The sequence below is a fragment of the Rhinolophus hipposideros genome (genome assembly GCF_964194185.1).
Source record: "Rhinolophus hipposideros genome assembly, chromosome: 24".
Taxonomy (NCBI): Eukaryota; Metazoa; Chordata; class Mammalia; order Chiroptera; family Rhinolophidae; genus Rhinolophus; species Rhinolophus hipposideros.
Window position 1 is genome coordinate 24,868,874 of NC_138070.1, and position 6,000 is coordinate 24,874,873.

The following is a 6,000-nucleotide window of genomic DNA, read 5'->3' on the forward strand; positions in this document are numbered from 1 at the left end:
CTCTAGTGCGGTGGATGACTGTGGAGACAGAGTCCCAGAGAGCAGTTTCGAGGCTCTCAGCCTCACGTGGAAAGGTGCTAGCTGGGTTATTAGATGGCCATCAGCTGTAAACAGATGGCCATCCGCTGTGGCTGGGTGGCTATCAGCTGTTACCAGTTAGCCATTAGCCACTAATATAACTACCGTAGGTATGCTAGGGGGTTGGTTGGTTGGTTGGTAGAGAAGCAGACTGCAGATTGCAGCTAGCAAGTGGGGTTAGCGAGTGCAGATGGCGGATTGCAGATTGTGTGGATCCCACTTCCTGTGTCTCACCAGGCCGCCAGTGAGACTGGGGTGCAGGAAGACCCCTCGTTGGTGTACTGGCAGATGTTTGCTTTTGTGTCTCAACCAGCCACCATCAAGAATATAATGGTATGACTCCCCTATCTATGGCTCCATGGGTGTTCCTTTCTATCCTCACCATATCCTGCGTTCTTATGTGGGGAGAGGGAGCTAAGACCCCGCATGCCAACAGTGGAACAGTTTCCCCAGCTTCTCCTCGGGACACTGCTCATCTCTCTGGACAGCCCCACCCCTGGCCTCCCCCCTTAGGCTGGAAAAGCTGAGATTGCACCACTGCCCAGGCTTCCAAGGGCTAGACTGCTTCACGCTTCCTGTTGCCCTTCTGACTGGATGCTGCTGTGTTTTCATGTGGAGGTCACATTTTGAAAGGAGATGAAATAACTTTGCTCTCTTGTGATGGAACGTCCAGGCCCAGAGGCATCTTTGTCTCCCTGGCCCCAACCCTCACACCAGGAGTTCTCGGCTGGAGTGCACCTTAGCATTGCTAGGCAGGCTTTTGGACTTTCAGGTGACTAAGTTCCATTCTCAGTTTACTAAATCAGAGTCTCCAAAGGTGTGGCCAAGGTAGGGACATTTTTAAAAGTACCCCAGAGGATGGCTGGTTGGCTAAGTTGGTTGGAGCGCAGTTCTCATAACACCAAGGTCACTGGTTCGATCCCCACATGGGCCAGCGAGCTGCACCCTCCACAACTAGAGTGCAAGCAACAACTTGACTTGGAGCTGATGGGTCTTGGAAAAACACTATTCCCCAATAAAGATTTTTTTAATTATAAAAAAAAATAAAAGTACACCAGAGATTCTGGACCACTCCATCACCCAAGCCTGATTTCAGAAAAGGATCTGCAGCGCAGTGTCTCTGAGCTGAGAATGCCTGATGCTCTCAATATCCCCTTTCCCAGCTGTATTTGCACATAAGAATCCGAGCTTAGAATGAAAAAATCATTTCTCAGTCCTGGAAAGGGCAGTAAGGGTCGGTGAACCCAACTTGCCCACCCCATATAGGAATCCTGTCCATAGCACACTGTAAATTTTCATTTCCTGTGCCTTCCAGAGCAGAAAGGCCAAACTGCTACCCAGAGCCACCTGATCCCTCCAACTTCCACCTATAATTTAAGATCTGCCTTCTGGAGACAGATGGATGAAGAAGCAACCTTCCAGACTGCTTTGTGGTCTTCAAGGCTTACTTACTGCACACACGGCTTCTCTGAGTGTGTCTGGGTTGTCTGTGTGCTTCCTCTTCTGTCACTCCACCTGTCTCCTTGCCAAAGAAAATAGAATCTTTTTCCTATGCACAAAATAAATTTGAATTTCATCATCCCTCCTCCACCACTCTGCTTGAACGGACCTGCTGAGAAATCAGAATATAGCACAACTCCTGCCTCTTTGTCTCCTCGTCCAGGACTACCCAAGGCCACTGGTTCTAGAATCGGCAGGTGCCAGGGCTGACGGGACCACCACTAAGCAGGAGTTTGTGAGGATAAAAGTTAGGAGTAAGGCTGATTGTAGAGGAATGGGCCACACCCTGTCTTGTTTTGGTTTTGTTTTCAGGTTCTATGTCTACTAGATTATAAAGAAGATTAGACCCCCAAGGCTCAAGAGGCCATAGGGGCAGCCCTTTCTCTACATTCCTCTTTCTCTACTATTTTTGCTAGTTTACTAGCAAAAATAAAAGTCACAATTTATTGAGCACTTAGCATATATGCTAGATACTGCATTCCAAAAAATCCTGGAATTAATAATTGTTAATATCAGTATTCCCATTTCTAAAATGAGGTAATTAGGGCTTAGAGATAATGAATAATTTTCTCAAAAACTGTATCGCTACTATGTAGTAGAACTGGGATTTGAACTAAAGGCTAAATACAAGCTCCTCCTGTGAGTTAATTTGCCTCCCTATGCTTTGGCTTGATCAGAACTGGCCCTCAGAGTCAAGGGAGAAGACCCCTCCTCCCTGAAAACCTCCGAGGTGCCAGCAGCCCTGCACCTGCTTTTGCTTTTTTCCTGTAAGGTCCCAGAACAAAATAGCACTCAGATATGGACCCAAACTTTAGCTTGCTAACCCCCTGCCCAGCATCCACACAGCAGCCCACCAGCTCTGAATCTGAACCGTCTACATTTTGGAGGGAAGTGGGCAGGACCTAGGTCCCCTGAGCATAAAAAGTTGCTCTGTGTACTCTTCTAGGAGCTGTACTATAGGAGGGGCTGGAGGCTAGCCTTGGAGGAGAGGCTTCTGCTGACTACCCACAAACTGGGATAAAGGGGTGGCAACAGCAGGTCCGCTGCACTGTTGCTGATGTTCACTCAGGTGTGTTGTAGAGATTGATGTGTGAGGTCAGTGACGACAGCTGACATGCAAGCCTTCCTCATTTCTGGCCGTGCAGGTGATTCCTTCCCTCCTGTCAGAGGGCGAGGCCGGGTCCTTAGGTTTTCTTCAGACTTGACTACTGAGAGTATGGGTAACAGAAGGTTGAAAGATGGAGGAAGGAAAACAGAGAAAAGAGCTCATCTCAGGGAGAGAGAGGTAGAATGGGTGCTCAGACAAAGCGGGGGTTCCACTGAGAGCAGAGGACAGGCCAGGGCCGGGGGCACTGCCAGATGCGGCAACACATTAATAAAGGGGAAAAAACAAAATGACTGTAGAATTTCAAAAAGGAAGAGCGGAGAGAGGATAAAGTGAAAATACAACAGACTGGATGGCATACAGATACCTGACTCCTCCATTAACTTGCTTCTCTGGTTCTGTGATGTGTTGTCCTCTTCTTTGGCAGGTTGGGAGCCAAAGAGAAAATGAGGAGGGGGACAGAGGATAGAGAGAGGAGAGAGGGAGAGACTGAGAGAGAGAGATTGAGGGAGAGAGAGAGAGAGAGGAACTAGATGTGCATGTGTCCCTGGGGTTTCTCAGACAAAGCTATTATCAAAATGCCAACCAGCTCCTGCCTGGCTCATTTGCATATTCCATGCTGTGCTCTTTGAAGCAGGATGAATATGCATGAGGGCTTGGGCGGGGTGTGGAGCTGCCGGGCTGTGGGCTAAGGTGGCTCATTGTTCTTTTAAAAGAAAGGCATTAATAGGAAGCCAAAGCATCATCCTGGTCAGCAGAGTGGCCTCTGCTTCTCCTCTCTAGTGAAGGGAGAAGGAGAGCAAAGCTCAGCCAGACATCCTAACAACTATTCTCTCATCCTCCCAAGGAAATAAATAATCAGGCGCCATCAAGAACCTGAGTGTCTCTTCTCCAAGAGCAGCATTTAATTACTCTTCTCTCCACGCATACTAATCGTGGAGACTGGCTGGGGGAGCAGAGCCACTTCTCCTGCCTTCCATGGAAACGAGGCTGCTTCTCCCATTTCCTGCTTCAGCTGCAAGGAAAGCTGGGCACCTGGGGTGCTCCCAGCTTCCCACCTTTGGTGAGACCCCAAGAGCTCTCAGTCGCTGGGCTGTGATGGGAGACCCTGGGACACAGTAGGTGCTCAAAACAGCTCATGGAATGGGCTCACTGATGTCCATTAGGACTTGGCTTATCATTCATCCTAAGACACCTGGAAGATCATGCCTTCTTACTGGTCTTCTCCGTCTCTTCTTCCCTGACCACGAGCTGAAGAGAGTCATACTCCAGACATTACTTCCGTGAACATGAAAAGGATTTATTTAAAAATATCATTTTTCACACAACTTCAGGGCCACAACACCCTCTTTGGGGTTTTCTTTAAGAGATATCACATCTGTCTCCCATCCTGAAATAGAAAGACAAGGATAAAGAATGTGGAGATATTCCATTTGTAAAATGGCCTTTCCCCCGTGATCTTGTTTCAACTCTGCACAAATGAAGGCTGGCTTCTGGCTCTGTGGTGAAGTTGCCTTACTGGGACTTGAGATTAGGCTTAGCAAAATCCACCTTGATGGGAACACACCTCATTGAAGAACTTACTAGCCAGGCCAACCTCCTAGCTATCTCGGAGGGCGCCCTGCAGGCCTTGGCTCTCCAGTACTCCTTGCTGAGTGGACTGACTCCACTGGACCTGACTTTTGCAATCAAGACTGACTGAGTCTGAAGTATGAGTCTGCCCTTGGGACTCTTCCTACCATCCCGAAGGAGGAGAGAGGAAATGGGGGAGAGAGTTGTGTTCGCCTATTACTCACACTACCTGTGCTTTCCTTAGTTTCAGCCTCCAAGAGTCAGGGCTCCAGCAACACCAGAAACCTACAGCAAGCGTCTCCAAATCTTCATGTAAATACCAGCTGCCTGGAGAGCTTGTTAAAAGACAGATCTGAGTCAGTAGGTCTGGGGTGGGGCCTGAGGTTTTGCGTTTCTAACAAGTTCCTAGATGGTGTCAGTGCTGCTGGACGAGCAGCACTTTGAGTAGCAAGGACAGAGGGGGGAAACAGTGCAAACCCATGAGAAACTGATTTCGTATTCCCTCTCGACTCCCTCCCATGTGGACAAAAGGAGAGAAAAGAGGAGCCACCACTCCCACCCTCCCCTCCTAGACTCACTTCCCCCTAAACGAAGTGTATCCCTGACACGTGACATTTATTTTTAACTGCCAGCAGCTTTGATGAGCTTGTCTCTGCTGCTTCAAGACACCTGCTGGCAGGATAAATTGGGGAAAAGGAGTGACTGACCCAGATCTGACAAATCCAAGGCAGGAAGAGAAGCTGTTGGGGAGTCAGTGCCTTCCCTTTGCTGAGTGGTGCAAAACCCCACCCGTGGCTGTGTTAACTTGCTCGTGACCTCACACCACCAGTGACCCTTCGTCCTTAGCCATAGTGCCAATGAATGCAGAGCTGAAGTCACCCCATTCTGTCAAAGCCTGGTACTCACGTCAATTTTTTGACCCCTGAGGATTTACATGGGTACCTACGTGTGCTTCTATTTTCTGCTGTCTTCGATAGCAGCGGGGCTCTACCTTCACAGGCGTTCTGCTCCAGGTAGATGCCTGAGTTAAACCTACAGGTGCTGGGGTAAGTACCCCTCACCTCACCTGGTGAGATAAGTACCCCTCATCCCAGGTGAGACTGCTACTGCTCCTAGAAAAGTGGAAGCCCAGGAAGTGAGAGGCAGGCACCAAGGATAGTTTCTATTGTCGCCTACAAGGATCTGTGGCCTCCTGTGGAGTTGCCAGGGTGATAAAGTATGGCTTTCTACATGGCATGCTTAGTTCAACAAACACTGAGCTCTGAAGAATGAGTGGAAGTCTAATTGGATCAGAGACTAAGAGCGTGACTCCACTCTTGGATACCTCTGCTTCTCGACCTCTTCACCTGGGAAACCAGGGCAATGATGGCACCCACTTACCATGTAGGGTTGCTGTGATGTGAGATAATGTGTAGAGAGTGATAAGGCCAGTGGCAGACACATAGCAAGTACTTGATAAAGTTTTTGTTTTAAGACGAGACTGTGGAAATTGGCAGGGTTAATATCACTCCAGTCAGAAGATGGAAGCTGAGAGAGTTCAGGTTATGGTAAAATCAAGCTAGCATCTGGATACGAGGGCAGAACTTACCTGCTGGTCAATCAAGGCTGGCAGCTGCCTGCCACCGATGCCCAGAGATAGCACACAGGGGCCAGAGCTGCTGGACCTCTAGGTCTGCAGGAAGAGCAGGGCAGGGCATCATGGTCAAAGGATATGGTTCCCAAGGGCCGCTGGGGGTAGGGAGGAA